General features: G+C 42.3%; 1 protein-coding gene across 1 annotated transcript in view; it reads left to right on the top strand.

The window, feature by feature from the left end:
- The first annotated feature begins 837 nt into the window (after positions 1 to 837).
- Positions 838 to 23318, top strand: part of C13H1orf21 (chromosome 13 C1orf21 homolog) — a 207994-nt gene continuing 185513 nt past the window's right edge. The window contains exon 1 of the mRNA XM_076873064.2: positions 838 to 1129. The gene's annotated coding sequence lies outside the window, so the exon portion shown is untranslated. The remainder of the gene's footprint in view (positions 1130 to 23318) is intronic.

Below are 23318 nucleotides of genomic sequence, written 5' to 3'. Positions count from 1 at the left end.
GGACGCATGAAGTGGTGGACGGTGATATTTTTAGACCCCAAACCATCCCCCGGCAGGCGCGGCCCCAGACCTTGGTCCTAGGAGGCCAGGAAAGGGAGAAGGGCGCGGGGCTCCGGTCTTGTCTTCCAGCGAAGCGTCCACCCAGTCACCGGTGCTTCATTCATCTTGCAGGCGCCGCAGCTTTGGGGCAGGGTGGAGGCGGTTGGTTGGCGGGGCTGGGGAGGCTGGCTGCGCCCGCCGGTCCAGCGTAGCCTGGGAGGGGAGGGGCCGCGCGCAGGCCGAGGATGCCCAGCCTTCTTCCCCCGACTGCTGCCACCAGGCACAGCCACGCGCTGGACCCGGATCTCCCGCAGAGCTGCGCCCGCGCGGGCTCGCGAGCAGTCCCTCGGCTCCCACGTTACCACCCAAGTGACAGGCCCAGGAAGGCCACAGGGACACAGCTTTGCAGTCCGAGTCTCCTCTCCAGTTGGCCTCCCCGCGCGAGCGCGCGCAAACACACACACACGCACATGCACACGCACACGCACACACACACACACACACAGACACAGATATCCCTCCTGCAGCCCGGCGGTCCCCGAGCCCGCGCCCCGGCCCTGCCTCCCCAGTGCGCCGCGCCCGGGCGGCCTCCGCAGGCCCCTCCCCGGGGGAGGGGAGCAGGACGCGCGCGGGAGCCTGGCGCTGGGAGGGACTGGCGGCGGGGGAGTGTCTGGCTGCCCCCGCCCCTCGAGTGAGTGACTGGGCGAGGAGGTCCCCTCCCTCCCTCCTTCCCGGTCCCCTCCCTCGCTCGCTCCCAGCCAGCTCCCGCTCGCTCCCTGCCCACTCCCGGGGGGACGATCCGTGCCGCGGCCGCCGCGGCCACCGCTTCTTTCACACTTTAGTTGGGAGCTGCGCGCCGCGCTCAGTTACTGGAGAGCTGGCCGCGCGCCGCCGCCTCCTGCACGCACGCACGCGGGCCCGGCTTCGGGGTTTTCTGCTGTTACTCCAAGCAGCGGGGAGGAGGGGGAGACCCGGACACACTGTGGGGAGGAGGAGGAAGAGGAGGAGGAGGGAGGAAGAAAAAAGGCGAGGAGGCAAGGGGCGGGGGGCGGGAGGCTTGCCACCTTCAGCCCCCCCGCGAGCGCCCAAGGTAAGCGGGAGCCATCACCAGCCAGCCCTGGGGCGGGGGGAGTTGTCGCCGCTGCCCGCCCGGGCTTGGCTCCCCGGGCATCCCCGGGTGGGTTGGGAGGGAGGCCTGCGGGGTGTCTGCCGCGCGGAAGGGATGGGAACCGCGGTCGTGGCGCTGCCGGCGCTGTGCCCGGGCCGGGGCTGCTGCTGGTGCGGGGCTGGTGGGGCTGCTGCAAGGGACGGAAGCTTGGGTGGGGGAGCTGCAGGGGGCGTCTGCCTGCCGGGGTGGAGGGGCTGGGATGCGGTTGGGGCTGCTGACGACTTTCGTCACATCGAGGCCTGGGTGGCTGGTGTTAGACACCCCTCCCTTCCCACCCGCACCCCCCGCCGCCCTCAGCCTTCCTGCTCTTCTCTAGCTTTGCCTGTAAGCGCTGTACTTTGCACGCCGGAGCTGGAAAGAAAAAACAAAATTTAGATCCTTTGCTAAGTATCCAAGTCTCTTCTCTTCGCTCGTACCGACTGATGTGTTTATGTGGGTGGTGGGATTCCCGGGGTTCCTGAAGTTTTGACCTTTCCGGGGTGGCTTGTTTCTATGCATGTTTGCCCTCCTCGGCGTATTTATCATTCGTGCTCATTCGAGCAGCCAGAGGGTGCTTGGTTATTGTGTACGAAACAGATTTCACTCCCCTCTGCAGGCAGTTTGCGAAGTGCGGCCGCCGTCGTGGCTGCCTTTGGTCTGCTGGTTAATGTCCTTCCCTATCATCCACCCTGCCCCCCTCTCGCTACAGAGGGATTTTTTTTTCTTTCCCTTTCCCTACTTACTGTTTGTGTGAGAGAAGTCCCTGGGCTCAAGGGCTCTCACCACCCATTCATTTCTTTTCTAAAGCTGTGAATGGCTCAGGCATCTTGGTAAAAATTGGGGTGGTTTTCTTTGCTCCAAGAGTTGCACGGTCAAAGATAAAAATATACCCACATAAACACGCATTAATCCTGAGAGATGGCAAGCACAGTTTGAGAGAGAAGTGATTTATTTCCAATAGGAAGTTGACAGCCTATGAGATACCTCCATGCATGTGGGGTAGGAAAATTGTTTTAAAATAGATAGAGCTTATGTTCTCTGGCTGGAAGACAGCCATAAGTTCAGTTATTGGAGCAACTCTGAAAGTGATACGCCCTGATCAACCAGAACCTCAGACACTTTACTCTGACTCAGACTTGGGAGGGGGCTGACACACCATAGATTCCAAGCAGTACTTTTGTTTTTCTTTTTTCTTTTAGACCATTTGGGGAAATGACAAGTTCATTACACAGACATATGTAGCGAACCTTCCTATTCAAGGGGATGGGCTCACCTTCTACCTAATGAGAATAACCTTTCATTTTGGTAAATTTGGGATGTACCAGGATGGGAAAAATCATGGGTGGAGAGGGCCTGAGCTACTTCAGCTCCAGTGGGGGAAGAAGATGTTTCTGAGGGTCTTTTAGGTCCGAGATGCTGAATTTGGGGTTTTTCCTCCCCTTTTTTTTAGACTACTAGAGCTGAGTTATAGGATCAGTAAGAACATGTTCTGTATTGGCTGTTTAGAAATGCTGGTGATCAGACATGGAAATGAATTTGGACTTGATCACCTATTTTTGTTTTGCTGCTTATAAAGTAGGAAGTGCTGGTGTGATAGAACAACCGAGTGTATTTATAGGCATTATACTGATGCTGGGACTAGCACTTCATGGATCACAAATGCAGCATGGAAATGTAATCTCCCCTAATGTTTCCTGCTGTGCAGACCCAGCAGAGAACTGCTCTAGAGGGCTGCTGGGAAAGTCATGAAGACAAGGGATTGGTGGATGCTGTAGGAGGGGTGAGGTGCCCATGTTGTCTAGATGCCCATCTCATCTGGGGAATATTTCCCCTCAATTATGGCCTTAGGTGGTAGAGAGGATTCATATCCTCCAGTGTAAAAAGTTCATCCTAAAAGGATGGGAAGGTTCTAGCTTCCTTCTTCAGCGCTGACTCAGTTTCACTTTGAGTTGAGAGAACGGATTTCTGTTTTCTAAGCCAGTCAGTAATTCATCCTTCCTCCCCTCCCACCTTATTTTGTTTTACAAGGATTTTTGGCCACTGTCAAAGGTGATCTGGGCGTATTGAAGCAGCACAGGTATAAATCAAGAGTTTGCCCATTAATTCTTGCTATTTGTTGTGGCTGATTAAAACACTGTACCAAGGCATCATTCACAGGTTGCTGGGGCCTCTCTGCACTGGGTTGAATTTGGGATCAGGCAAGCTCTGCCCTGTTATAGTCAGAGCAGCTTGTTCTAGGCCCTTTGAGACCCCCTTCTACTGGATATGTTTTTTTTTTTTTTTATTTTTTTTTTATCAGAAAAGACAGTAGCAGGGGCTGGGACAGGGAATGTTACCATTCCTCCCATCAGAACTGGAGAGAGCAGGAGACTTACTCCCATAGGGTCTGAGTATCCCAGGCTTCATTTGAACCTGTTATATCACTTGCGACCATACGAAGCACCTTTTCTGGCACACACTAAATTTAAATACACAGATCGTGGGTCTCTCTGTCCTTCAAAGTTTCCTTCCAGCTCTTCTTTGAGAATGGCCCCAAGGAGAGAATATGACAATTAATTCTGGAGGGAGACTATAGAAGGAGATTGCTGACTAACAGAGAAATAGTCCAAACCTCATTGTCTTCTGATACAGTACTTTGTTTTTCTCCAGCTTGTTAGAACTAAACAGAAGGGGGCGGGTGGCATTGCTTTTGGGTGTCTTCATTGTATCTTCCCTCTTGCTGTTTTGCTGACATCTCAGATTGTGGGCACTGCTTGTTTTATATGGCTTAAACTGTTTAATTCTGGACCTCCCCACGGTGGAATGAAATCAGACTCATCAGAGAGTTAGAGATGAGGAGAGCACGTGGATGGACAGCAGCACTCCAGTGAGCCCTCTGCATGGTACGTTGCTGCCTATCAGTTGGAAGTGAAGATGGGACTTAAAATACCAGTTTACATGAAAATAGTTTAGATATAAAAATTGATATACCCCCACCTTTCAGGAATATATTGACTATGTAAATCAACTCACATATCTTACAAATAGGAATTCACTCAGATATTTCATGAAACTTAGGTTCATGAAAATGCAGAAATCTTGAAAATATTATTTTGGAAATGGATCTAATGAAGGTGCCCAAGGTGAATGGAGGGCTACAAGAGACTGTGTCGGTGTGAGTGTTTATTAATGGTTATTAATGTTTTTAGCAAATCAATGCATTTTTTATTATTTCATGGTTCTTCTTTGAGCTTAAATTTTAAAGCCCCATAGCATGGGGGATGAAAAATTGTGTTTAAATAGATTCTTGTTGAAACATGGAAAGCAAGTTGCAATAGATAGTATAAAATACTGCTTAGAAAACTTCAAACCAGGGCTTGAGTGCAGGAAAAATTGAAACAGTGAAACCATATTTTTCAAAATGGTGACAGTTTGACTTTCAGATATCATAATTCAAGAGCTTATCTGAAGTGGCATGTAAATTATATATATTCATATTTTAAAGTAGGCAATTATTTAGCTTGACTATCTCAGTTCTGAAGTTTAATTTTACAAGTTACAGTTGCAACAAGAAGCAACATGACATGATGTGGTTATGCAATTAGGACAGGAGTTGTTGGACGGCTGCAGGGCCCAGAGAGACACAGGCATGAACACACATAGTGTCTGCAGTCACCAGGTTTTAGGAAGTTTCCTTACTTTCTTATTTAGTATGTTGCTGGAAAATGCATGTCCTAGGTTGTGGGCTGGTCACATAATGTGAGGTTGCTTTCTCCTTTCATGTATGGAAGGACATGTCACTGCCCCTGTCTGAGACGGGAGCTGAGAAGCCTGATGAGCCAGGCTGCTGGAGGGCGGGGTGGATGGTCTCGCTCATCTCAGCACCGCCCCCCCCCCAGCAGCTGGCACACAGCTCTGCACTTGGAAGTCACTGGGCGAGTGATCAAATTGAAGGAATTAACCTAATTAGTTAAGATCTGTAATGTGTCAAAACCTTGGAGACATACATTAGATGCAGACATAAATTTTAATAAACCTGTGTGATGGTTTATTAAGAGTTCCATATTATGCCTCAGGTAGGGTTTTTTTTTTTTAAATGTTGAAACATATTTGACAAGTAAACATATCAAATGTGATGTTCTGTCAGATAACTGGTATTCCTAGTGGGGGGGGGTGGGGGCATCTTCACTTGGAATGGACACAATTTCCCTATTTGACGAATACTCATTTCCTCATGATAGTGGCTTGGCCTTGTTTGTAGGAGGGTTCGTGAATAACTGTGCCTCCTACTTAGCGTGCCTTATGGTTTTCAAGGTCCTTCTTTTGTGCCTGTCTCATCTGACACTTGACTGCAGTCATAGCATTCAGGGTTTTCCATGCTGGGGTGGGGTCTCTCTTGAGTGCCTGGATCAAGGAGTGGTGGAGACATACCGCAAAGCTCAGGTAGCCCCAGCTCTTGATTTATCACACTCCCTGCTGCTCCCTCTCAAGTAACTTGGAAGAAGGAAAAGTGGAGCCCTGCCTGGTTTATGGAGCTCCCCCAGGCTCCCAGCACCCTGTGGCTCTCTTGGAAATCTCTCCCCTCCCTTGGGCTGACTTGACCTCTTGGTCCTGCCCAATATCCCTTCCACCTTCCTCCTCTTTCTGAAGCTTTTTCATTTCTACATATTTCCATCCCTAAATCCCTCCTGCTTCTTATCCTGCCACCATACTTGAGCCTGCAAGAGGCGAGTCTTTGGTGCCCGTTGAGCTGTTCAGGCATCTCAACTCCTTCTCCGGAGTCACTTTCTCTCCGACTCCGCCCACCTGTTTGTCCAACCGTGGACTTCCTGCTCCCAGCCTGCGTCTCCCTTCTGCCCTCGGGGCCCCTCTGCTGCTGTCCTACTTTGCCCCACGCCTCCTCCCCTGTTCCTCCCACCCACTTCTCCCCGTCCAGCCTCAGATCTTCCAGCGCTTACCTGCCTCTGCCTGTCTCCCGGGCTCCCGCCATCTGAGCAGATGTGTTTATGGCATTCACGAATCGACGGCTGCATACTTCACGCCTGGTTGGGGGTGGAGTGGGGTGGGATCAGAGCACCCTCCAGCTTAGGGATCTTGGTGTCTTTGTTTTCACTTTTGATTCTCCTGTGTTATATTGTTGACTTTTTAAGCCTCTTAAGCCATTTAATAATAGCCAAAGTACTTTGGTTCTTCACTTAGCTCTTATATCCTCTGTTGGAGGATAGATAAAGGAAATATCTTGATGATCATTGTTATTTTGAAAGATTTGGACAACAAATCTTGGAAAGCATCTCTGAGCTTTTCATAATAGCACCCTTCCAAAAGCTGCATTGCATGCCAGATTCTCCTTGCTAATCACTCAAGTGGAACGGTATATTTAGTATCATCTTCGTTACCCTTTTCTCCCCAGTTAGTTAGATAAATATGACTGTAACTTGAATCACGTTTTCTCCCCCTCATTGTTGTGGTTTTACTGCTGTTCATGAAAATTTTGTAAAGCTCACAAGGGCACATTTATGCCAAGTAAAGATTCTTTGGCTAAGACCTAATTTTGTTGATTTCTCCTGTAAGTTTGTAGTCTATGTTGAGTTTATTAGTAAGGTTAGTGGTGGCGGGGAGTGATAAACTGAGGATTACTACTGGAAAAACATACCTCATTAACTTATCGTGTGTGAATGTGGATTGGTCTTTTTAGAAAATTGCACTTGAAAAAGTAGATCTAACGCAAATTGTGCAATATCCTGAGTGCTGAAGGGCTTTTGGAAGAAGGCGCTTTAGGTAAAGCAGGGAGATGATTGTAGTGAAGTAAGGCTTCCCTTTCTTTCTCTCTCTATCACTGAGCTATAGCCCTAGTACCTTTTTTTTGTTTGTTTGTTTTGTTTTTTAGACAGGGCCTTCCTAAATTGCTGGGCTGACCTCTAATTTATAAGCCTCCTGCCTCAGCCTGCCTCCCTGGGATTATAGGCAAGTGCCACTGAACCTTGCTGAATTCCGTTTTTGTCTTTTTTTTTTTTTTTTTAATGAAGCTGGTTCTATTTGACTATGGTGGGTATTGCTGTAGTTTCAGTTCATTGTTAAAGACACAGTTCACTTCTCTTGATGATTTATGGCTTTGCCAGTCAGAGCTGGGTAGGAAAAGGGGACGGAGAGAGAAGTGGGTAGTTTTCACTAAGATGTGGGGACTTTTTTTTTTTTTTTTTTTTTTTTTGGTATTGGGGATTGAACTCAGGGGCACTCAACCACTGAACTATTTTGTATTTTATTTAGAGATAGGGGCTCATTGAGTTGCTTCGTGCCTCGCCACTGCTGAGGCTGGTTTTTAACTTGCAATCCTCCTGTCTCAGCTTCCCAAGCCGCTGGGATTAAAGGCGTGCACCACAGCGCCTGGCTTGGTTGCTAAGGATGGAAACCAGTGCCTCACACATGCTAAGCATGCGCTTTGCCAGTGAGCTACCACCCCCAGCTTTGGGGGACTTTTTTATACTGGCCATCACAGATTCAAGTGGTAAATGACAGTGTCAGCAACAATTTAGGAGATATCATGTGTGCTACAGCCACCCATTAAACCCCAAAGTCAACCAGGAGGTCTGTGTGTGTGATAGAGCCCCTAGAGTCACACTACCATTTCTTTCATGAGAGGGTCAAGAGGCCCAGGGTTGAGGGAGGAGATGCTGCAGGTGAGGTCTGCACAGAGCTTTTTCGAGAATAGATAGTTCATACATGCCAAGGAGCATGTGACTTGAACACTTTTTTTAAAAAAAAATTCTTCCAAAAAGTAATTTTCCTAAGATAGTTTTTGTAACAGTTCTTACAGTTAACAGATTATAAAGGAATAAGCAGCACATACTTTGTCCCATGTCTCAGGCAGACACTATTTTGATGAAGGAATTGACCAACCAGGAACCTTTTTGAGTTGCTTCATATTTGCTGAAAATTCAGTGTTCTGACATTTGTCCAGGAGTCCATGATGGTCTAGATAACAACTCCCCAAACAAATCTTACGCTTACCTTCAAGGTCTCCCCAACACCAACCCTGCCTTGTCTTGGGATATCTCCCTTTTATTGTTTCTCTTGAGGTTGACGCAGTTTCTCAAATCTCAGCTCAAATCCCATCTTTTTCAAGGAACCCTTTTTCTGCCATAAGATTAGGTTCTCTAGTCCTTCCATGAACTCCTGTGAAGTTTATTTTGTCTTTTTTATTTCATTATTTATTTTTCATTTACATACTTCTTTTTGTGCAAGTGCTGAGGATGGAACCCAAGGCCCCCGTGCATGCTAGGCAAATGCTCTGCCACTGAGCTATACCCCAGACCATCATTTCTAGATTTTTTTTTTTTTTTTTTTGGTTGGTCCCAACCAAATGTAAACTCTTCTATCTTTTCTCTAAGCCTGAAGGGTCAATTGTGCTGAATAAGTAGCTATTGGTTAATTGACAGCTAGTCGTTGATCTGAGGCTTGGGATTTTTTTTTTTTTCCTATGACAATCTTGCTCTCATGTACCAAAAGAGTAGAGTCTGGACCGAGAAAAGATAATGGGAACTAGAAAAAAAAAATTGTTGGTCAAGGTTAAGGCACCTAATCTTTCTTATTAGTGCAGATAATTTATTGAACAAACATTTACTTTTGTTTGATGCTTTGTGTCATCTTGGTGCCTGGCACTAGAGAGATGCTGGAGATACAGAGATAACAAGGCCCAGCCCTGCTTTGGTGCAGTTCTCAGATAAGCAGGGGAGTTGACATGCGAACCATGATGTATAGTGAATAGACAGAGGAGCTTTGGGAACTGAGACAAGAAAATACCCAGCTGGGTCTAGAGATAGGCCAGCAGTACACCCCAGTTTCCCTGGGGCGGTCTTGGTTTATTCTCACTGTCCAAATGTTAATCATAGCACCCCTTTACTCTTGAAGAGGGTTCCAGGTTGGGCAATAGGTTATATGGTTCCCCAGCATCGAGAAGTCATAGAAGGCTCCAGAGAAGGAGGTATTTGGGCTATTGTATTGAAAGCTGCACAGGAGTCCTCTGGGCTAAGGCTTACATTTCCAAAAATATTGGGGGACTAACATTGGTTCAGTAGTTTTATTTTTATCATTTTACTGTGGACTTGTAGGTTGGTTTGTAGATTGACATTTGGGGACAAAAGGTTTGGGGGCAGAGGGAAGATGAAGTAGGGCATTTCAGGCGGAAGACACACCACATGGATGTAGATCACTGTAGCTGGACTTTCCATGTGTGATGGAAAACTGTGGAGATGAGACTCTTGGACCATGCGAAGCCTTTAGGTCAAATCATAGGGTTTGATGTTTGCTCAAAATACAGGCAATGGGCTGGGTGTGGGGGAGACACATGCCCATAGTCCCGGAGATTTGGAAGACTACGGCAAGAGGATCCCAAGTTTGAGGCCAGCCTCAGGAACTCAGTGGGACTCTGTCTCAAAATAAAAAACAAAAAGGGATGGGAATGTAGCTCAATGGTAAAGTACCCCTAGGCTCCCCTTCTACCCCCCAAAAAAAGGAAAGAAAGAAAAAAAAGTATATATATATATATATATATATATATATATATATATATATATATATTCATCCATTCATTCATTCAATGGAAGACGGTGAAAGATTATAAAGAAGGAAGAAACAGAATTTTCCCACAGATGGTTCTTTTGTGAATGTAGGTAAGCGACTAGAATAGGGACAGAGACAGAACGGTGGATTCTAGTACCAACTTGGTAGGCCATGCTGAGAGCTGAGTTAATCCCTTCCAGTGGAGAAAGGAAGCACTTCGGAGAAGAATTTCGTAAGCAGAATTGGTAGGTCTCAGTAAAATTGGGCATTCATTACTCAGAGTGATGAAGGGAGAAAAGGATAATTGCAAAATTTCTGGATGGATCCTACTTGAGGTGGGCAGTCATGGCGTTGCGTGGGAAAGTGGCAATTAACTCAGTTTGAAATAATGATGTATTCTCTTAGGTGGAGATACTGGAAATTCTGACCTGAATTTCAGAGGAGAGTTTAAGACAGAGTACAAGTTTGATTTCTCAGGGAATCCTCCGATCTCCATGGTGAGGTCAGGTCCCTCTGTCTGGCCCTCCTGCTGCACCACCACTTCTCCCCGCCACGTGTTCCCAGCATTATAACCGCACCTTCATTTCTGTGATTCTTCGACGATCATTAATCCTGATAAGGTTTTTACCTTTTTTTTTAATCCTCTCAATTCGAAACGACACCCATCACACAAATCTATTTGTTGAATAGATGAGGGAATGAATCAAAGTTTTTTTCAAATGTGGGGTCACCATTGTGGGTTGATGTGAGATCGATCACTCAGACCCAGTGAATTCCAGGAAAGGCTACCCAGTAAGATGTGAGATAGAAAAGGATGGGGATGGAATTTGAAAGGTGCAGGGCCTCAGAGGCAGGAGAACCCGGCCAGGTATGTGTCAGGAAAGAAAGAGGACCATTTCGGTAGAATTCTAAGCACTTAGAATTCTCGCATAGAGAAATAAAATGATACCTAAGAGGGTTCCTCAGGATTTAATGTCTGTTACTAATAGAGGTGGAAATCTTTATCTTATGTTGGAGGATTCCAGGTATTTCCTCACTGTTTAAAAAGCTGTGTGGGTGCTTTGCATTGTGATGTTATATTGGCTTATGGGGAGTCTGAATTTTTATCACTTTGTTAGTCTTGTATACCTTATCTAATTTATGCCACCACCTGATGTAGTAAAAATTTGGAGCAATGTTTTGGGAGGATAATGAAACAGCATGTTTAATCATTTATGAGTGTGTGTATTGATTTATAAGGGAATAAAAAAATGGGTATTTACATCCCAGCAGATGAGTAACCGTCAACAGTAGCGACACATTAAACTTCAACTTTATAACAAAGGATGGTTAATTGTATAATTCCAGAAGTGGAGGCTGAGAAGCAGTGTCATTAAGGGTGTGTCATATAAATAGGGAAATCTTTTGCAGAGATCATCTGTCCTTGTTCTCAGTCTCCTCTGAGAGTCTCCCCTTAGAGGTGTGGGAGGCCTCTTGATATAGAGGCTTTGGGTTCAACAGACGCTATCCCAGTTCATCTTCCTCTATCTTGGCGATTCTGAATAACAATGGCAATAATTGAAAACAGTAATAATAGAAGCTAACAGATCTTTAGTGCTTACTCTGTGCTCAGGTACTGTGTGTTAAGTACATGAAATGTATTATCATCTTTACTGCTTGCAACACTAGTTACAGCAACTACTAAGAGGGCCATTATGTTTGGGATCTTCACCAAGGTCTTATAGCTGATAAGTTGGCAGTGCTGAAACAGGAATCTAAGATCTTCTGCTCTCCAGAAAGCTTTTAATGATCAACTACTCTGGGCCAATTCTGCTCTCCCACTCCCAACTTCCCCTTACCTACTGCATCTTTCTGGAGCCAGTTACAGACATTGTATTATCTTGTCTTTGCATAATAGATATGTCTAAAAGATGAGGCCCCTTTTCTTTTAAGATAACCATAATATCATTACCATGCCTAAAATTTTTAAACAATAGTTCTTTCATGTCAAATATCCTGTCAGGAAGCAAATTTCCTTGATTGTCTCACAGTTGTTTATTAATGATACTTTGTCGTATTCAGGATCTGAACAGTTTCTACACCTGAGAGATGAATGCATGGATTTTAACAAAATTTATGTGTTTCAATGAGATATTTTTGGTTGTTTTGTTTAAGTATCATTATGAATGCAAGCATTTTAACAAAATCTATGTGTTTCAATTCCTTGCACTTATTTCCTTTGAAGCTCAAATTGTCTTTGGTCAGCAGGATACTCTTTATTTATGTCTTCCATTTTCTATTTTTCCCTCTTCCTTTTCGTCCCTAGAAGTTTGTGGAAGAAGCCACCCTTTTTGGCCTACAGGATTCCTTGCATCGTGTAGTTTGCTGATTGCTGCTGCTTTTATTTTCCTGTGTTTATGATATTTCCTGTAATCTGGTAGTTTGACCTGAATTGGAAGCTTGATCAGATGCTTCAGGAAAAGTCCATGGTAGAAAGTGTTATGTACGGTCCCTTACGTCACCTCTGCATTTGTGGACATGCAGCCTCTTGGGGAAGTTCAGACTGATCGTTGGATTTAGGCCTTGTCAGCCTAATTTCCCACAATGAAGTTGTCCCAGGCCCTTAGAAACCATTGGTGGCCACTGTCATTTCAGTATGGGTTATAAAATCCTGATATTCTGTTCTCCCTTCTACATTTGCTAGCTTGAGTTTTTCCCTCAAGAATAACTTAACTGCACCAATTCTGAGGTTACCTTGAGTTCTTGTTTGTGTGGGAAGGTTAAGGCTTGGTTTTCTTCCATCAGTTTTAACCACCATCAGAATAAGTTAATTTTCTAGTATTCTCCAAATAAAACCAATGAGGTATTTTTGGTTGTTTTGTTGAAGTATCATTGTGAATGCATGGATTTTAATAAAATTTATGTGTTTCAATTCCTTGCACTTATTTCCTTTGAAGCTCAAATTGTCTTTGGTCAGCAGGATACTCTTTAAATTGGCTTCTGAATCCGTTAGAGTATAATAGACTTTGATAGCTTCTTTACTTTCTGGTTTATTATTCAGGAGATTCAGGCTATTTCAGACTTATCTTGTACTTTATCTACCCCAGCTCTTCCTAGTGGTAAATGGTATTTAGAGACCAAAGTCCATGTTGTAAGGGCTCTCCTTGCCTCAAGACCAGTCATTATTTGTAGGTTTTTTTCAGTGGACAAAATTAGAAAAATATATATGTACGCATATCTATCTACTGAGACACAGATATAAGCTCATGTATATGTATATATATATATGTTTTTATGTATGCATTTGTGTAAGACATTACACGTGTACATAAACATACGTGCATTTTGCATGTTGTTTTCTGTTAACTGTAACATCATCTTTATTTTTTTCCTCTTAGAAAAAAGGTAGCATACTGTAGTTACACATCTTCTCTTTTGCTCTAAAGAACATATTTCAGAGATTACTCTGGAGCCATATATGGAATTTTGTCACTGCATTTTACAGCAATAAAAATTCTGTTGTGTTAATGTATCTAAGTTATTTATTTGGATAAACTAGGTTGTTTCTAGTGTTTTGATTTTGCATTGTAGTGGAGAGCCTTTATTTTTGTTGTGGGGGTTTATTTGCAAATGAAGCTAAAACCTGAGCTGAATTACATGCATAGCGGAACTAACTGTGTAATGAACAACAGCCTTGGGAATATTTATGTTGGTGCCAATCTATCTTTACAATAGTTTTTTAGAAGTGGAGTAGCTGGATCAGAGGATAAATGCATTTCAGTTTTGCCAGATATGGTATTCCCTTCCTGTCCTCAGGGTATAGTTTCACAACCCCAATTGGAAGTGTGATTTAGTACTACTAAATCCTGTAAATACAGTTTTTTCCCTATATGTTCATATCTATGGTAAAATTTAAGTTACAAATTAGGAATAGTAAGAGATTAAAATAGAACAATTATAAACATTATACTGTAAAAAATTTATTTGGAACTTGTAAAATATTTATTTCACACTAAGTGGATGCTCACATTTGGTATTTTTGGATCCTCACCAACAGGTATCAGTGAAACCTTTGTGTCTTTGTTATCTAGATAGTGAGAAATGATACTCTTATGCAACTTTGATTTGTATCTCGAATATCATGAGTCGGCTTGAGCTCTTTTTCTTATTTTTATAGATCATTTGCTTTTCTTTTTCTGTGAATTGTCTTTTCATAGGGATATTATTCCTAATATTTGATCAACTTTTTTTTTTCAGTTTAGCATCTTCTCTTCTTTTCCAATTATGCTTTTTTTTCCTGTTATACAAATTATTTCCCTTGGTGTGGTCAGTTTTATGTCTTTAATTGCCTCATGGATTTGAGTTGGTTTGAAAAAAATTCCCTTACTTCCAGGTTATAGAATAGCACTGTCCAATAGAAATATAATCCAAACCACATCTGTGCATTTTCAACAGCTACCTTAAAAAAAAGTAAAAAGAAACAGGTGAAATTAATTTTAATAATATATTTTATTTGATCCAGTATATCAAAAGTATTATTTCAGTGAGTAATCAATATTTGAAAGGAATTGAGATATTTTACATTCTTTGTTTTCTGCAGTAAATTTTTAAGAATGATGTGTGTTTTAACTTTTGACATACCTCAATCTGGTCACTAAACTTTTATTTTAAATGTTTTATCTGTATTTAGATTTCACATATCCAAGTTGTTCCAAGTGTACTTGAAAGTTTTCCAGTACCTGAATCATCAGTTTTTCAATTTAAATTTAAAGTTAAATGAAGTGATATTCAATTCCTCAGTCACATTTGCCACATTTTAAGTGCTCAGTAGCCACCTTTGGACAGTGGCCGCCATTTTGGAGAGCATTATGATACGGAGGGTCACTCATATTTTCTTCTAGTACTTGTGTGGTTTTATCATTAGCATTTAAACCTCTGACTTTATTTTGATGAATGGTACTGGAAATGGATCTAGCTATATTTTTTTCTACATGATTATCTGGGTTTCACAAACATTATTAAAAAGTCCATCTTGACCCACTGATTTGAGATGTGATTCATTATAGAATTAATATCTATAAATAATCAGCTGTATTTTCTCATTTTCTATTTAGTTCTGTCCCTTCATGCTCCACTGCCCTGCTGTATTAATCATAGAGCTGTATAATATGTTTTAATATTATAACCATTCATGGTGCGATGCTATCTCTTGTCTACCAGATTGGCAAACCTGTCAATCTCAGGCTTTTGGCAAGAATGTGGAACAAAAGGAATATGCATATGATGCTGGCGACATTATAAATTGGTTCAGTGTTTTGGAAAGAGGCTTGGAATGTTTTGCAAAATGGTCCTCTGATTCCCCTTAGCCATCAGCATGGCAGGGCATGCTCTTGATTGAGCAGGTAAGGCTGGAGTGGGAGAGTTTTTCTCTAATAACTCTGTTTGCCATGCAAATATTATAAATTTTTTCATTTGAGTTGGGTCATGTAAGAGCTTAAACTCTGACACATGTGTGAGGACGAACAGAGCAAACGGAGCCATTCATAACAGCAAGACACTTGAAGCAGCCCACGTGTCTATCAGTAGTACATTGAATAAGGACATTGTGCTACGTTCATCTTAAAGCATAGTGAGAGTAACCACAGGTGTGTATGTCATACTATATTATTCTTCTATCTTGCTTCTCCACCCAGCATTATGCTTTTGCGATTCAGAATGTTGAGTGGAAAAGTAAGAGAGAAGAATAATGAATGCAGTATGATTCTATTCATGTAAAGATCAAAAATGCTAAAGTAAAGCAATGTATTGTTCACATGAGAGAAGTCTGCTCAGAAAAACAAGGGGATGATTGAAATAATCTGCAGGAGGGCAGTAGATTCTTCTGGGGTGAAGGGTAAGTTGTGCTTGGAAGGGACCCACACAACACTTCAAAGGGACTTGTGATGATCGGATTGGTAGGTAGGTACATAGATAGTCATTTTGCTTTTATACGTTAAGATAAATGTGTATCGCGTGGCTATTTTTTAACAAGAGAAACAGTAACAAAAATCCAGACCCAGGAATAGGCCAACCAGAACTCAAATAACCAAGTTTATGCTTGAGAAGAACTTCTGTCAGGGATGAAACACGGGCTCTTTTTCTTATTTAGCAGCAGTAATTTTTGATTGGTTATATGGAAGATTGAAAACAAAAATTTGCTTTTAGTGTCTGTGTCAAGCAACAAGAAATTTGTCATCGTGTGGTATGCACACTTAAGTAACTATTACATGGTACAACTAGTCATGTGTTTGTGGGTGTTTTGACATTAAGTATATATTTTTCGGTACCATTTACACAAAATATCATCACGGCCAGTTGTTGGTACCAACAATTGAATCCAGGGATGCTTTACCCCTGAACTCTTTTTTATTTTTTTATTTTGATAGAGGGTCTCACTAAGTTGCTTATGACCTCCCTGAGTGCTGAAGCTGACTTGGAACTTTGAATCCTCCTTGCCTCAGCCTCCCAAGTTGCTGGGATGACAGGTGTGTGTCACCACGCCTGCCTTCATCATGGCCAATTTTAAACTTCATTTATTGAGAGAAGGTTATTGAAGCACGTGCTTATTCAGCATATGTTGTATACCAGATGCAGCATGTGCACTAACTCATTAATCTGGAAAATAGTCCTGTGAATAATTAGGTACAGTGTTCCTCTTACAGATTAATAAATTGATACTCAGAGAGAGTAAGCAGCATGTCCAGAATCACACAGGAAATACATGGTGGCATTTTAATGCAGATTTATCTGGTTTCAAAGCCCATTTTCATAAATTCTGTTCCAAGTATCTTATTAAGAACTTCAGATGTTGAGACCCATCCTAGGAAATTTTGTTTCAACTCTTCTCAAAATTTCAGAGAAGGAAATCCCTGACTATATTGGGGCAGTTCTTGCAGTATCTAAATGAGTTTTTTTTTTTTTTTTAAAGAATAAGTTATACTTCATGTTTGTACACCATTATTCTATCCTATTCTATTCTATTTATTTATTTGTTTGTTTGCTTGTTTTTATGTAGTGTTGAGGACTGAACCCAGTGCCTCACATGTGTTAGGCAAGTGCTCTACCACTGAGCCACAACCTCAGCCCCCTGAGGGAGTTCTTGCTTCTCTGTAGTACCATTAGGCAGTTGCTCTCTACCCCTCTGACTTTTACAGATTTGCAGACCTTAAAGAATTTGATTGACTGGACTGTGGGAAACTTGCCTGGGTTTCGCTCCTTAGTTTTCTAGTATGAAGCCTTTCCTAGTTTTGCATCCTCAAATTAGCCTGAACTCCAAAAACCTGTCTCTGGTCGGCCTGTGCAAAACCTTTGCGGTCCATTTTCCCATTTTTGCATTAAGACTATATGTGTCTATTTCTCCAACTTGTCAGACTTTAGCACCTCTTGTGGTATCTTCATTCTTAAAGAATAACCTGTGTATCCCAGATTGTAATAGCTAATTAAACTTATTCCCCTCTTTTATCTGTGTCATTAGTTAGCGTGTTTTTAATCAGACTCAGCACTAATAATTCTTTTTTTGCTTTGAAGTTTGTAGATGATTATCTCCACAATTCTCCTGTTCCTACCAATCCTTCCTTCTGATATTTTCACCAGAATATGCTGCTGATATAAGGGATGGGGTGGGAAGTATGCAAATGAGCATTTGGTTGCTAGGGAACCATTTACACAGAACTGGTGACTTCCACAGTTATGTGGAAATCACTGAGGAGCTGCCTGGGGTCTCTGGCCATTCTCTTTACATCGGTGCACCTCCAGCTTTGGGCTGGCAGAATTTCCTAAAGCTGCTCTGCCTCTGTGCCTGGGCACCCTCGGGCTTGCTGTTTCAAGGGAATGAAAATGACAATAAAGCTGGCATTGGGGCTGGACTCAGAGGTAGAGCTCAGCATGCGCAAGGTCCTGGGTTCCATTCCCAGCACCAGCAAAACAAAAAATGATTTTCTAATCAAAAGGAGGTCAGTGTAAGAGAGAAATGATAAATTTCTCTTCTGATCTTTTGATCTGTGGTTCTTTGTGTGCCACTCCATGCCCAGGAGGAGAGATTTTATAATGACTCTGAAACCATCTTTATATGTTCTTCCTATTTTCATTATATTTGAGTCTCTGCCAGTTTTCTCTAGGTTCGAATATTGAGGAAAATACTTTCTTCTAGTACAGTCTCTTTTCTTTTAATTTTTTTTTTTTCCTTTTGTGGTGCTGAGGCTGGAAATCAGGGCTTCACACATGTGAGGTAAGCCCTTCACCATTGAGCTGCATGCCCACCCCCTTCCTATGTCATCTTTAATGAAAGTTTGATGATGCTGTTATCTCCAGATAAAATCTCTTACATGTGTTTTGATTTTTCACTTTTTAAAAATCATCATGTCTCAGACTACTCAATTAAAAAAACGAACCAGATTTTCATTTAGAGAATCAGATAAACCCCTGTGATGAGCAGGGAAGTAAATGAGTGTATCCAGAACAGAAGTGCACTGAGGTCCATCTTGGCTGCCTGGTAAGATCATGTTGGGGACCATTCTTTAGATCTTAAATGACAATCACAATTAGAGTGAGGGCAGGGGAAAAATGTCCTTAGAAAAGAAGGAAAGGAAACCTTGAAATGTATGACCAAATAATGGTCATAATGGTTCTTTGGAAGATAGAATTTGCATTAGAAGATGTGGCAGGTTACTTGCTCAGTGCCACGGAGGCTCAGAATCACGAGGGGATGCATCTGGATTAGTGCCCCTTGTTTCCACGCAGCCTGAAGATAACCTCCAAATGTACACTGTGGAGTGCATTCACAGTGTTTTATCCTGATTGCTCCTTTAAAGGGCTGTTCAGGAAGGACCTGAACCTTCTCTGCTCTTCATGGGGCTTTGCGGGGCCAGCCACCTGTGAGGAGGAGTAAGAGGAAATCTGGGCCGCCAAGCTCCAAATTTGGATGTGTTCATCAGAGTAAATGCATCTCCCCCTCTTTTGATTGTTTCTCACCCCTCCTTCTCTCTGGAGTTGAGTCTTTGATGTGGAATTAACTATAGCTATACCATTTTATATGTCTAAAGTGAGGGGGGAAATTAAATAGGTATAAATGGCATTTCCCATAATTGAATGAATATACAATTGCATTTAGTCTGGTGGCATTTAATGTGAAAAATTCTGAAAATCTTGCAGGTAAGATTTTCTTTTGCAGCTGCATGAACAGCCCCCGCCCTGCTTACTGGTCACATCCTGAACTCTGTCGTATCCACTTAGTGCAGTGTAGACACCTGTTAAACAAGCGAGTGCATCTTAGTCCAAAACCCCACAAGCACTGTTTCCTCCAGAAGCAAATAAAATACATCATCCTGGGTTATTTTGATGGTATTAATAAATCTCTTACCTGTTCACCTGTGAAACATCATGCCCTTGGTGGGAATGGGGGGAAAGGTGGACAGAAGCATTTAAGGAGATGTATTAGGTTGCAAGCAAATCATTCATGGCTATCAGGATACCAAGTGAATATTGTGTTTGACATAGCAATTTATCTTTCTTTTATTAAATGTAAAGAACTCTATATAAAAAGTCCCATCTATCTATCAATCTACCTTGGTTACAGGGAACAGTGTGAAGAGGAACCAGGGTTTAGTTTTTGCACTGCTTAGACAGACGGATTTTATCGTAGTTGGACTAATGGATATCTGGGGAAGAAAGCCATAACCTTCCACCAAGGTGTGTGGGTGGGCGGGGAAGTCTGAAACTGTTTGCTAGGAGCAGGGAGTCTGGGTTCTTATTTGCACTTTTTATTAACATGGCCTCTAACGTTGTTATCTCAGATGATAAACACAAGATAGAGCAGTTGGGGAATTAATAACTCAGTAGGACTGAGATTAGGCAGCTAAGAATAAGAAAAAAAATATCTTAAATAGAAATTACAGCGATTTGGTATCACCTTGTTGAGTAGGTAGATGACTCAGTACACTTAGCAAAACATTCAAATTGCTGTATTAAAACTGGAAAATGTGTAAGCATTATATTATTTCATCACAGTGGGGGACAGTTTATTTTTGTTGACGGTGGTTGATTCGCAAATCAAACATAAAGCCTGAACTGAAATATGACTTTTCATTAACTAGACAGACAACTAAATGAATTGGTGCTACAGTGGGCACCCTGGTAAGATTTGTGCCTGGAGCAGACCCTACCTCCAAAGACTCCTTCATCCCATCAGTGGGACCCATCTGAGCGGAGAGCCGGCTCTGCTCTACTGGATATCTTATTGCTTTGATTTTATTTTTCATTCATCATTCATTTTGTTGAATCCATATCAGCAAAGGATTATCATTTGGATCATTGGCTAGGGCCTGCAGCTTTGCTAAATTGAGCTATCAGTTGAAATGTTCATTATCAAGGAGGGATTTTTTTTTTTTTTTTAATCTGAGTGAGGTGTTGATGAGGAGTGAGAAATTCCCGATTAGCACTCGGAAATGGGAATAGTGCATGAGCTGCTGCTAGCTAGATTGAATGTCAAGGCATGTCCTCCCCAGGCTCTGCCATCCTTTGGGAATAATCGTCTGACATTTGAAAAAGAATTTGTAAGGCTGGTCAGGTTTCGCCACCCCTTCTCTTGCATCCCAATCTGATGAAGTCTCATGCATAACAAGAGTGGCCAGTTAGGGTCCTTTCACTGAATTTTGACAATGGTCCCTCAGAAAAGTTTAGAACAAAGGCTGTGCCTCTGTCACATAGCTGTTCTCGCAGTGACCTCTAACAGGTGGGTTTGGATGTCAACATTCTTTCTACCACGAGTTATTGTAGCAGAGAAGGTGAAATATGGGCAGTTTCCAACTCTTTTATCTCCTATTCATCACTTTTCTTTTTCTTACTCAGTGTTCAAAGAAAAGTTTCTTCCTTAGTGTTGTGATGACCTTGGCTAGCAGGGGGCTAAAGTGGGGTGGGGTCTTGCTCTAGTTTCTTCTTAGCTCAGATGAGGTTCAGCTGAGGAACCCAGAAATAGGTTGTTTATTCTTGGTAGAAGGTTCTTCAAATGTCGGGTTGCCTTCTGATCTTGACCTTTTGTAGGAAGAAATCACCTCACAGTATTGAGGGAGTAAATGAATTAAGGTAGTGATGGAAATTTGGGGAGTGTATAACGTGGGCTGGAGGTGAGGGGGGATGTCTGCAGAAAGTGACCCACAGGCAGATTTTCAGCACCAGTACTGTCTTAGGTGGCTTACTAGAATAAAGGGGTTTGTAATAGAAAATCTTGGTGAATTAAAACAGATAGAATGTGATCTTTACAGAGTAGAACTCTTTTTAATTTTTTTTAAATTTTTTTATTTTTTTGTACTGGGGATTTAATCCAGGGATGATTTACCACTGAGCCACAGCTTCAGCCCTTTTGAGACAGGGTCTCACTAAGTTGTATAGGGCCTCACTAAGTTGCTGAGGCTGGCTTTGAACTTGTGATCTTCCTCTTGGTCATGAATTAGTAACTCCTTGCAGGGCACCCGTTAACTGGCAGAGGAGAGCCTTGATCTGCATGCTCTGCCCCACCTTTGAAGCCCATCTCCCACCTCCCAAACCCTGGTTCATTTCTGAACAAAGACTGCTGAATTGAATTCAGTGTTGTGACGCCAGAGGCTCTGGATAGTCACTGTCACTTCCCATCTCAGTGACTTACTGTCCTAAGCTCTTCCTCTGGTTGGCCTTGCTCTTATTTATGTTCCCTCCCTAGCAGCATTACCGAGGAGACACCAGCAGAAGAGAAACAAAACTTTGATATAAATTGGTGTAATGGCAAGGAAAGAAATACAGCAGGATAGGGATAAAGTATGAAAAATTGGCCAACATGAGAGATAAAAGTGATGTATTAACCTGTTCTATGGAGAAGAAGCTATAGGGACAGTAGGAAATTTATTTTTCAATATGAATGGAAATAAAGCATCTGGTCAGATATTTTAAAATAGTATCTACTAAATATATTGCAATGTTCTTTTTTACTTAGTGTTCTAGTCAATAAAAGGGGAAAAAACATGTTATCAATAAAAGACCTGTGGACTAGTTTGTCTGTTTAGGAAATACAGCTCTGGAGGTAATGTCCTGATAGTTACCTAGGTAAAGATATTTGGAATAGTTAGAAATTAGGGTATGCTGAAATACAGGATATTTTTCAGGGAGATTCTTGGGTTTTATGCTTTCATCCTAAGTTTTGGAGTTGTTGAATGAGTTTGACCAAATTTGTAATAGCACAAGAAATATAGTTTCAACCTTGGTTTGGTTTGTGATGTTGAAACAAACCTGGTCCGTTTATTACCAGGCAGACATATTTGTGTAAACTGAAATAAATCACAGTAAACTTTATTTGGACAAAGGTTGTGATTCATGATGGTATTGAACATGAACTTGTAGTCAGTTTTCAGATATTCTTCTAATACAGCCTTTATCTGATGCATTGAAAGGCTAATTTGCCAACAATATTTGTTCCCTAAATTTCTGCATCCACCAGAGTCACTTCTCTTAGGCAACACCAAAACCCTACATTGAAATGAAATTTTTCCAATTTAGACAAAAATGCCTCATTGATTGTTTTGTTTTGTTTTGGTAAGAGGGATTGTACCCAGGCGTGCTTTACCCCACTGAGCTACATCCCCAGTCCTTTTTATTTGTTATTTTGAGACAGGGTCTTGCCGAGTTGTTTAGGGCTTCACTAAGTTGCTGAGTCTGGCTTAGCACTTGGAATTCTCCTGCCTCAGCCCTCTGAGTCACTGGGATTATAGACACGTGCCATGACTCCAGCTGGTTCTTTGTGTTTTACTGTCTTTGTTTAAAAACGAATATAGGGAACAGAAGGAAAAGTTTGTGATGAAATGCCAGACCATTGAGGTTCTTGAGGTTCCATCTGGTTACCAGGTTTGGTCTTTAAACAGCCTTGGAAAAACCTGCTGGCTTGTCTAAGTTCTTCTGCTGGTAGGCTAGGGGATGTTGCTCCCTTATTAATGATTGTGAAACACGTCGATTTATTTATTCTTTACGTGGAGTGTGGCTCCAGAGCAGCTTTCCAGGTCATTTTCAAATCAGGATGTTCAGGGCCGTCTTTTCCTAAAGTGAACATAATTAAAGAGTTGGTTCTGTGAATGTCTTCAGAGACCATCAGCTTCTGCTCTATCACAAGCCAGAAGTTATCCTTCATCCGCCAAGTTTGCCTTAGAGGGTTCTGGACTGGATGTGAGATACGAACTTATATTTGATGTTTTCCTGCTGTGCTAATGATATAGCTGGGATACCAATTATGCAAGAGGATTATATATTTAGAAATTATTTAATAAGGCTGTTCATCATCTAATAAAATCTCAAAGAGAAACTGGGAGAAACATATTTTGAAGTCTACTACTCTCTTGCTTCATTGTAGAAGTACAGATGACTTTAGGTGGCTACTTAAGATGATGGTGGATTCTCTTTTTCTCCTCCTCCTCCTCCTCCTCCTCCTCCTCCTCCTCCTCCTCCTCCTCCTCTTCTCCTTCTCCTTCTCCTTCCTATCTTTTCTTTTCTTTTCTGGTGCTAGAGAATGAACCTAGGGCCTCACACTTGCTAAGCAAGTGCTCTATCACTGAATCCCATC

The sequence above is a fragment of the Callospermophilus lateralis genome, chromosome 13 (genome assembly GCF_048772815.1).
Source record: "Callospermophilus lateralis isolate mCalLat2 chromosome 13, mCalLat2.hap1, whole genome shotgun sequence".
Classification (NCBI taxonomy): domain Eukaryota; kingdom Metazoa; phylum Chordata; class Mammalia; order Rodentia; family Sciuridae; genus Callospermophilus; species Callospermophilus lateralis.
The sequence above is the reverse complement of the archived record's forward strand: the minus strand, read 5'-3'. Positions and strand labels throughout refer to the sequence as shown.